Here is an 11,913-nt window from a genome sequence, read left to right as displayed (position 1 = left end):
TTTGGTGAAGATCGGTTCAGATATAGCTATAGCTTCCATATATATTATTCATCCGATTTGTTATATTTGTTACCCACAACCGTAATATGCACTCCGTAACAATGATATTCAGGGAAATATATCAAATACAGCTCAGAAATATCTTTGCCAAATTTTATCGAGATCGGTTCAGATTTGGATATAGCTCCCATATATATCTTTATCGGATTTCAAATTAATTGTGCACCAAATGGGCAATACAATTCCGAATTTAAAAGATACAAATGCTTCGGCATATTTAGTCCTTTGAACTTTAAATTATAATTATAATCATAGCGTGTATGATTGAATTCTCCCATAAAAACTTTTAATTGTTATGTGGAGCTCTACTTAATTAGCAAAGTGGTGTAGGGTATCATAAAGTCGGCCCCGCCCGACTTGAAGACTTTCTTTACTGGTTTTACTTGTTCACTTGTTATACATCATTTATTTTCATGCCCTCCACCATACTATGAAGGGTATATTAACTTTGTCGTTCCGTAATCACGCTATCTTTCGAACGAATTGAGATAGAAGATTTTTTTTAGAATTTTGCACACATGTGTATTTTGTCTGTAGCAGGTTAATATCGAAAATGACCCATTCGGTCCACGTTTTCGTACAACCTGATATTTGGTATTTTTATGATTTAGCGACATTATTTGCCAGAATTGTTTTAAATTTCGTATTTTAAATTCGTAATAGATAATACAACCTATGACAGAAAATTGCGTGTGCAGGTCCACATCTTCGTATAGACCCATTTAACGTTTTTCATTTAACCGAACTTAAGAACTTTTTTAATGTTATTGTTTTTTTTTTTTTTTTTTTTCAATTTAGTGTAGAACAACCTCTATCTACACTAAATTTCAACATTCCATCCTGATCTTTTCACACATAATCACATTGTACTAAATTTAGTACTTTAGTTTAGTAGTTTAGTTAGCTAATGTAGCTAAAATCATCAAAATACGTAATATTGGGATGTACAGTTATATGGGGCCATACAGGAGTTTATCTATTACGAACACTAAATACCAAAGGTAGGTAAAGGAGGTATAGATACAAAACTTAAACCTATATAGACAGTTCTATAAAAGACTATTTCCAACCTATCAGATTTATGGTCTTTTGATAGCTTTAGTCAAAATTTTAGCCCGAATTTGCTGTAAATTGGCAGTTTGGAATCACAAACTCGGGCTAAAATTTTAACTAAAGCTATCAATAGGTCATAAATTTGACGGTGCAGTTATATGGGGGCTACACAAAAACGTGGAGCTACATAGTTCATTTTCAATACCTAAAGTCCTGCAGATCTAAAACAAATCTAAGTACAACTTTATCAACATACTTCTATCGATCGGAAACCAGAGTGATTTTCCTTATTCATCCTATTCTCCAATGAGTTTTTCATGGTAAAAACTAGTAGAGAAGGACCAAAAGTCGGGCGGGCCCGACTTTATGACACCATGCACAGTTTGCTTATTTAGTTGAGCTACCCATAACAAATAAACGTTTAAATGGGGAATATTTATAAGCATTACGAGGGTTCGGAAACTTCTTAGCCTATCAATGAAAGAGAATAGTTAGTTTTCTTCAAAAATATTTTTTATTTTTCAATATAAAATTCAATATTTCAATATAATCTATACACTTTACCTTTCTAGTAATTATATCCCTTGAGTAAAATAGTTTTCCCAAGATCTTCAAAATATTGGTTGACAGCTGTAATTGCATCTTCTCGATCATTTGAGATGCCCATGATATTAGCAATTTCACGCACTTTTATTCGACGATAATTTAATACCATATCATGCACTACAATTTATGTTGTTGTTGCTGTTTTTGGACGTCCAACACGTGGTTCATCTTCAATGCTTGTACGACCACGTTTAAATTCACCAAACCAATTTTTTACTGTTACATATCGGATGAAGATACATATGGAGGCTATATCCAAATCTTAACTGATTTCTTTAAAATTTAGCAACGTTATTTCTATGCTGTATCTAATAGCTCTCGCTAAATATCCATGTTGCGGAGAGCATTTTACGGATGTGAGGAACTAAAATACAAAACAAACAGATGAAACATATATAGGGCACCTATGGGTATAGCTTAATCGATTTTCTTCAAATTTGACATGACTGTTTCTATGCTTTGGTCAAATGTGCAAAATTGCATGCAATTAAGGCAAATATTACACAATAAAAGACGAAGATATATACGGGAGCTACATCTACATTTTGACCCATTACTTCCATTTGCAAAAGGGTTCGTCCTTGGATCAAACAAATGATTTGTGCAAAATTGGTTCTCGATCGGGCAATAAATGTGAACTGTACTTTGTTTACAGAAATACATGGACAGACGAATGGACGAACATGCAAAATCGACTCAGAATGTGATTCTATGCAGGGACTATGGATTTATATCGTTTCCTTCTTTGCTGAGTGTTACCAAGAAATGCACAAAGACATAATTTTCTGACGCAGCTGGGTGTAGGATATAACAAACATTTTGACCCAACCCCTACAAATTATAGTATTCTTAATTAACAAAACAATTCAATTGTTTATATTATTTTTTTTTTTTAATTTGTCAATTTATGTGTAATACCCTCTTTAAATAAATATTTCGTATTCTTCGAATTTCTACTGAAGTAGACAAAATGATTTATTATTTTTTTCGGTGAATATGTATGTATTTCCAATTATGCCTAAGGTAACAAAACAACAAACGAGAGCAACAATATTATATGATGTCCTTAACTTTTCATTGAAGTGGCTTTGCAGTTACTCTGAAACAATTGTTGCCAACAACTACAATTTTTGGAGAATATCCCAGTATGAACGTTAAAGACTTTGTAAAAAGTGTAGAGTATAAACTACGTAACATGGACAATATACGTCCACATGTACTCGTGCATGCATATTTCTTGTAAAATAAACTACAACTTATACATTTATGGCAATAATTTAATTATTTATACACTCGATAGGAAAAAGTTTGTTCTGAGAACTGATTGAATAATGCAAAAGGAGAAAATCCGATTATAGTATATTTTGTTTTTGTTCAAAACCTTCCGCTTACACAGACCAATAATAACAACAAGAACAACATGCAGCGCCGCAAACAAAAGTAGTTCAGTTTCAAATCAATTTCCCCAACACCCTGGCGCCTTTCAGTCAATATAACCTCAGGAACTTTGGAAGGATAAATAAATGAATAAATAGATCAAGGATTGGGCAAAAAGAAATTTTCTTGTTTAGGATGTAATGTTGCGTACATATACAAAAACGCATGTCTTCATTGTGGCTTGTTGTAAGCCATCGATGAATGCAATAAAACATATGATTCCACTTTCATAAAGACAATCAATAAAAGTACCGACAAAAAACTAAATCTCAGAGGGAACGATGTAATCAAAACGCAAAAATGTAGCTATTGGTGTTCATACTTGAAGATATGATATCTTCCATTACCAAGTAATGGTTTCCTAACCAATTTGCGAAAGAAGTAACTACATACTAATCAACTTAACAATTGTCTTTTTACAAGGGCATGTCCCAAGAAATAAGTAGTTATTCTTTGACCTCTATTGGCAATTGGTTATTTGGCTCCTATGGCTCCCAAACCTTTCTGGGATAGATTCGAAACTTAGGAACATAGTTGAAGCTCTTCAGAAACAAGTTAAAAAGTATCAGTTGGTTTTGCGGACCGACATATACCCTCAGCCAATTTTATGCAAATAGTTGACCCTCCATGGAGTATGTTTCGAAGAAATGGGCCAATATTGTCCATTTCGTATCGGACTTAAATAAAAATGGTATGAATATTGTGACCTGGACTATATTGGTTACTTCCTTCACTTTATATCAGATATGTGATAATTTAAAAAAAATGTTAAAATGTGCGTGTGGTACCAGATATAGTCGACCGAAGTATTCCAATTTCATACTTCATCTAATACACATAAAAATATTGATAGGGGCAAAATTACAAGAAAATCGAACATTTATATCCAATTTTATGTGAAATCATAAATTCCATATTCATCTTAGGTTTCAGGTTGATAGAAATATTTAGATATAGTAAATTGTAAAGAATCGCCAACTTGATTCACAAGTTAAGACTGATAAAAAATATTAAAAATTGTGTCTCTTTGGGGGTCAGGTACCAGAAGGCGTTCGCAGATATATATTATATTCACAACAGACCTTGTGTTGATAGAAAAATTAAGATGTGCCAAGTTTTAATGGAATCGAATGTTAATTTCGCGTTTTAAGAGCGATTTGGTTATACAAAATTTTGACCCTTTATGGGAGAGGTACCAGAAGAAATGGCCCGAATTTATAACAGGGCTTGTGTTGCTGAAAATATTCAGATGTACCAAGTCTCTATAGAAACGGATGTTAATTTCGCGTTTTATAAGTTTCATGGATATTTAAAATTTTGACCCCAGAAGGAGTGGGCCGATATATCCTATCTTAACACCAGACCTTGGGTTAATAAAAATATTAGTATGAATGAAAATTGAAGACAATCGGGCTCTTAATTCACATTTTATAAGAGTTATATTTAATTTAAAAATTTGAACCATTGTGGTGGTGATACTTGATGGAGTGGAACAATATTGTCCATTTTCGCACCTAACCTAGCACTGATGCAAATATCAGGATTTGCAAATATTTATCGTTTATCTTATATATCTGTGCAGAAAATATTTGTTTCCTTTTTTTTTAAATTTCGACTTTTTGTTGGGGAGGTCTCAGAAGAAGTGGACCGATATATTCCATTTTGAAGCCAGACCTTGGATTAATAAAATATAAAGATGTGTGAAATTTGAAGACAATCAGGCCCTTACATCACAATTTATAAGAGTTACAACCATTCCAAATTTTGACCCTTTGTAGGGGAGGTACTTGATGGAGTGGGCCTATATTTTCCATTTTCGCACTTGACCTTGCACTAACGCAATTATTAATATTTCTCTTTCTGCGCAGATTTTTTTTTAAATTTCGAACTTTTCTGGTGGAGGTACCAGAAGGATTAGACCGATATTAACCATTTCCGAACTCGATCTAAGTTTGACAAAAATATTACGATGTACCAAGTTTGGACCAAATCGGATACTTCCTTCGAGAGTTATCGTGAGCACCAGCCAGCCAGACGGAAGGACCGACATCGCTAGATCGACTCCAAATGTTCTAAAACGGATTTCGACTAGGCACGTTTTGACTGTATCAAATGATATACACCTAGCCACATGGCTGAGGGTATAAAAAGTAAGTAAGGAACACAAAAAGATTAAACGATGAAAATAAGTTGATAAAATTTTACTCAGACGTAGATTAGGTCTTCAGGACTTTTAGTATTGAAAATTGGCTATATAGGTCCACGTTTTCGTATAGCGGCCATATAACTGATATAGCTACCATATAACACATCTTCTTATAGCATCCATACTCCATATTTTGATGATTTTAGCAATAATTTTTACCGAAATTGTTTCAAATTTCGTAATGGGTTTTGTGATAGAAAAGTATAGGCCCCAGTATGATGGCAACTGCCTATATTCTGTTTTTCTTTTTTTAAGAATTTATAGACAATTTTGTGTCGTAGGCTGTAATATCCATTAGGAAATTCAAATTCGGAATTTGAAGCTATTATGGTGGATAATGTCGCTAAAATCATCGAAATATCGCATATGGGAAGGACCGTTATACGGGTGCTATATAAAGACTTGGACCTGTATGAAAAATTTTCCGTCATATAATGTAGTACCAATTAGGAACTTCAAATTTTAAACTTGAAACATTAACACAAGTCATGAAAATACAGAATATATGAAGGGACAGTTATATGGAGACTATAGCAAAACTTAGACTTATATTGACAGTTCTGTGCAAGTATTTTTCTAACACAATGGGAACATTTATAGCAAATTCGGACTAATATTGTGACCGAAACACCCAAAAATCTTAAATTAAATCTGTTGTTGCAGTTATATGGGGGCTATACCAAAACGATTCAATACCAAAAGACCTGCAGACCTAACACACATCTAAGTAAAATTTTAACAAGTAACAAAACAGCTAAGTTCGTCCAAGCCGAACCATTTTGAAGTAACTTGATAAATTTCATAAAATTACGAAAAATACCGTTATAACTTAATTCGGAGGTTATACTAAGTAATTCTTTTGCCATAGGCTGCAGTACCCATTAAGATCTTCAAATACGGAATTTAAAACAATTCCGGCGAATAATTTCGCTAAAATTATCAAAATTCCGAATGAAGGGTGATACCATTAAATGGGGGCTATACGAAGACGGGAACCTGCATCAGATTTTTTTAAGCATAGGCTGTAGCATGGTACAATGAAGAGAAGGAAGGCCAACTTTGAAAAAATTGCAAGTATAGAGGTCTACCTGTTTGGCTTGTAATGTCAGAATTAGTATCAAAACAATAAAGAATCAAACAAGTTGTTGCATTTATCTTGAATAAATAATTGAAAACCGCGATAACTGAATGAAAGGTCAACACTTCTTTTCAAAATCATGTTCTATATATCTCTAAAGGATTATTTCGCTACAAAAACTCTAGATTTTGTCGATGCATACAATGAAATAAACATTTTGAAAACACCCGAATTTGAATATTTTCTAAACAATTTTTTTGTTATTGAAAAGAAAACACATACATAAACAAATAAAGATGACATATTAAGCCAAGAAATAAAAATATTAAAATCATATGGTATCATAGCCCTACCTTGATATCATTGTACTGTATAATGGGCTGTAGTACCCATTGCAAATTTCGAATACAAAATATGAAATAATTCGGGTGAATAATGTCGCTTAAATCACCAAAATACCGAATATCGGGAGGTACCGTTATATGGGGGCTATACGAAGACGTGGACCTGCAAACGAAATGTTTAGCCATAGGCTGTAATACCCGATACAAACTTCGAATACGAAATATGAAACAATTCGGGTGAATTAAGTTGCTAAAATTATCAAAATACCGAATATCGAAACGTACCGTTACATGGGGCCTATACGAAGACGTGGACCTGCAAACGAAATTTTTAGGCATGGGCTATAGTACCAATTATAAACATAGAATACGAGGTTTGAAACAATTCGGGAGAATTAAGTCGCTAAAATCATTAAAATACCGAATATCGAGAGGTACATGTGTATGGGGCCTATACGAAGAGATGGACCTGTATACGAAATTTTTAGACATTGGCTGTACTACCCATTACAAAGTTCGAATACGAAATTAGGAACAATTCGGGTGAGTTATGTAGCTATAATCATCAAAATACCGAATATAGGAAGGTACCATTATATGGGGGCTATATGAAAACATGGGCCGATTTACGAACTTAACCTACTGGCAAAATGCACATGTGTGCACAATTTTGGCCTTCTATCTCAATACGTTCGAAAGATAGGGTGATTACAATAGTCAGACAGACGGACGCCGCTAAATCGTCTTAGAATTTTGCACTGATCCACAATGTATATACTTGATAGGGTCTATTATGAATATTACGAGGAGTTACAAACCGAATGACAAAGCTAGTATACCTTCCATAGGATGGGGGGGAGGTTATAACAACCTACTTTATTTCGTTCAGAAGCCATAGTGATTTCCACAGACGACATAGAATATTATGCTGATGAAGAATTTGTGGGTTCTACAATTTATATTTTGAGGTGTTACAAACTAAATGACAAACTAAATATTCCCTCCATATGTATGTGGAGGATATTAAACTGTATTGCGTTTGAAATTAGAATATATTCGAATTAATACCCAAAATAATATCCTTTTTCATTTTTGCAATCATCTAACAATGAGATCTATTTCAACGTTTGTGTACTTTCTTTTGCAGGATACTGTGGTAGACGCTCGTTATTTATACATAGTATCTTTTGTATGTATGTGTGAAATGTTTATTTTAGTATAAATGTCCTTTGAGTGTGTTTGCCTTAAGACACTTTGGCATGGGGTTTATATTTTTAGCAAAAATCAACATCACTCCAATGTCATCGTCGTCGACGATGATGAAGATGATGACGACGAGACAATAAAAACAATAACATTGTTTTGCAAACATATGCACCCCCTCTACAACACACAAACATAGCAATGTATGTTTGTATGACCATTTTATTGGGTCCTCATGAAAGCGTCAACGACAAAGGCTTGGACAATGTCGAAAAGTTTATGTCAAAGAACTGCTATGGAGGACAGAATTGGAAATTGGTAGACAAACCAAATGAATGAACGAGTGATGCAGACGAATCAACCAATCGACTGACCGACCTACTGCTGATGGTCCGGCCGAAGAGACAAAGCGTTGTTGCGTTTTAACAAAAGACTTTGTTGGCAGTGACGACGACGATGATGATGATGAGGATGACGACTTCAACGATTATGTTGTTGCGGCGAATGCTGACGACGGGACAAAGAAAAGAAGTTACATTTTGCAAAATGTGTGCGTGTGTGATGAGTTTGTTTATGTTTTTATTTCTTTATATTTTGACGAAGATGGGCTATCGCATGTTGATCAAACAAAGACTCATTGGGCTCATCACACATCAAAACAGATGTTCAATCCAAAAGTTTATAACAACAAAAAACAATTGCGTTTTCTTCAACATTGAAACAGAAAGTAACCTCGTAAGAGTTATACTCGCAGGGGTACGAGGTAGGCAAATAAAGGTTGCAGAAAATTTATTAATTTCAGATGATTTGTTGTTTATGAGAGGTCAATTGATTTGTTGAATCAATTGAAAGAAAGTGACTTAAGACTATTTTATTTTGCATTACTGACTCAGCTTAGAGTTTGTTTTTTGGGCACCTATCTGAATTCATTACACCCATGCAAAGTTAAACCATAAAATTCCCTCATTTTCATTCTCCACCCTTCAGGTCGAAGCCAGATCCGCATATGATAACATGTGTACGAGAATGAAACATTGCATAAAAACGAGTACAAGCAAATCGATGGCTGGATAGCTTCGATGCAAGGGCGCCATATAACTGATATAATTTTTCTTCCTCATTTCTTTTTCTATAGGCCATTTGTTTTTGTTATCCTGTAGAATATATAAACTGCTTTTGATTTGGCTCGCTTCATTTGTTTTGAGTAGACAACAACAGTTTGGCCATTTTTATTCCTTGTTGTTATGACATCATCAGAATTTCTCATTCGGTGTTGCCATATTGTGGTAATTTTTGTCCATTGTTTGGCGATTTCGAAAATGGTATTGATACAATGTTTGCAGGGATTTGAGAAAGTACGAAATTCCAAGATGATATGAGATATTTAAATCAGAACATATACATTATTAAGGTCTCGATTTTACAGGTTTGCCCAAATGTTCTAACCGATGTGACCAAAATTTTGCATTTTGCACAATGGATATAAGTACAAATGCTTATAAAAACCGTTTGAAATTGTCAAAAATAAAAACTACGTTAAGTCCACTACATGAAACCTTAAGTTGTGGCCAAATCGACTATTTTCAAAATCCCAAAATCGTTCTGTTGGGGCGAAAGTGGTGAACAGCCGAATTCGGTTTTATCCGAGGAGAAAACAGTGTTTGTCCAGCAGTTTAAAAACAAACAAAATGATCGTGTTTACTTACCAAAGAGGTCAGCTGAAAACGAGCACCTTGGTTGGTCACCAGAACTCAAGCGCCTGCCGTGGCTGCCATTACAGCCGATGGTCGCTCTCCACTCGTATTAATCGACCGTGGCATCAGAATAAATGCCGAATATTATCGCGAAAATATTCTGGAGGGTGTATTAAAGCCTTGGCCACACAAACATTTTGGCTGCAGACCTTGGACATTCCAACAGGGCTCAGCACGCACCACACAAGAATAGTTACAAAATGAGGTTCCTCGCTTCATTTCCAGCGTACAATGGTCACCAAAATCTTCGGATACCGATCCGTTGGACTATTGTGTCTGGAGTATTTTGGAAAGCAAGGTTGGTACTAAAAAATACCAAAATGTCGATCACCTCAAGCAAGCTCTTCGCCGGGAATGGGCCAAAATACCGCAGAGCAACATTCGGGCAGCGTGTGACGGTTTCATTGGCCGTTTGAATTCCATAATTCGTGCCAAAAGAGACCAATTCGAACAAATCTTATATTATTCTAAAATTTGATGCTACTTCCGACATTTTTTGCTTTCATTCAATAAAACTAAAGAAAAGTAAAAATTATGGCGTTTGACTTTGTTGCAGTTTTCTATCTCATGGGGGCTATCGAAGACACATATGGGGGCTATACGAACACAAGGATCTACAATTTCCTGTCATAGGCTGTAGAACCCATTAAGAACTTCAAATTCCAAATTTGAAACATTTCCGGTAAAAAGTGTGACACAAATCATCTGGAGGTACAGGTGAATGGGGATAATGATTCCACAGCTGATGTACTCTGGGACCTATAGTAGAATTTTATGACGAATAATTTTGTAGAATATTCTGACATCCCATGATGCGGTATTTCGCTTTAAAGTTACATTTTTCGAAAATAGTCCGCGTATTGTTATATGTCGGTAATATTGTCGAAATGATCTAATTCCAACGAAGCTTAATACGAAATTTTCAAAAAAAAAAAAGAACATAAAGCTAAGTTCGGCCGGGCCGGGAACTTTAAATACCCTCTACCATTTTGAAGGATCTTGAAATATTTCAAAAAATCCGTCGAAAAATATCACTTAAATGAAACCCGTTAAATGGAGGCTAAACGAAGAGGTGAACCTGCAAAAGTAATTTTTTGTCATAGGCTGTGGTACCGATTCCGAACTTCAAATACGAAATTTGAAACAATTTCGCTGAATAATGTCGCTAATATTATCAAATTTGAAACGATTCCGGTGAATAATGTTGCTAAAATCATTAAAATATGGAATAAAGGGAGGTACCGTTATATGGGGGCTATACGAAGATGTGTACCTGTATAGATAATTTTTCTTCATACAAGCTTCAAATTTTAAATAAGACCGTTATATGGAGGCTACACAATATCGTGAACATATGTAGGCAATTCTCTTCCAGGGGGTAAAGTACTCAGAAGAAACTCCTTGTGTGGATTTTTAGACAATTCCATTGAAAAATGTGGCTACACTCATGAAAATACCGAATATCGGGAGGTACCGTTGTAAAGGGGATATACGATGTCGTGGACCTGTATAGACAATTCTCTTCCACGGAGAAAAGTACTCTCAAAGAACTCCTTGTGTTGAAATTCAAACAATTCCATTGAAAAATGTGGCTAAAGTCATCAAAATTTCGAATATCGGGGGTACCGTTATATGGGGGCTATGCGATATAGTAGATGTAGCCCATCTTCGAACTTGACCTGCCTGCACACAAAAGACTGATATCTGCAATATTTTAGCTTCCTATCTTAATTCGTTTTGACTGTAGCGTGATTACAAAAGAGGTACGGACGGACGAAGGTCTAAAATTATTATGTCGATGAGTTACAAACGGAATGACGAACTTAATATACCCTCCATACTATATATGGTGGAGGGTATAAAAAATATGGTTGCGGCTATCCTGTGATAATTTTTTGTGTTGAACAGTGTTATCTAACCAACAATCAGTCAAAATTAAGGCGATATGGTAACATGGCAACATCGAACAGAAACCGTCAATATGAAGTATAGAAGAAAAAATACATATTCTTATTGGTAGGAAATTTACCCTTGTTCACTTTTAAGCCTTGAAAATACCTTCTGTGTAATTTCATAACAAGGATAATAACAAAAAAACAAAAAGGACGACTCTAAAGAAGAACATGTGGTTTACACGAACCGTAGATTAGCTCAAGGAAAGAAACTTTAGTT

The sequence above is a fragment of the Musca domestica genome, unplaced genomic scaffold (genome assembly GCF_030504385.1).
Source record: "Musca domestica strain aabys unplaced genomic scaffold, Musca_domestica.polishedcontigs.V.1.1 9, whole genome shotgun sequence".
Classification (NCBI taxonomy): Eukaryota; Metazoa; Arthropoda; class Insecta; order Diptera; family Muscidae; genus Musca; species Musca domestica.
This window is presented reverse-complemented; position numbering follows the sequence as displayed.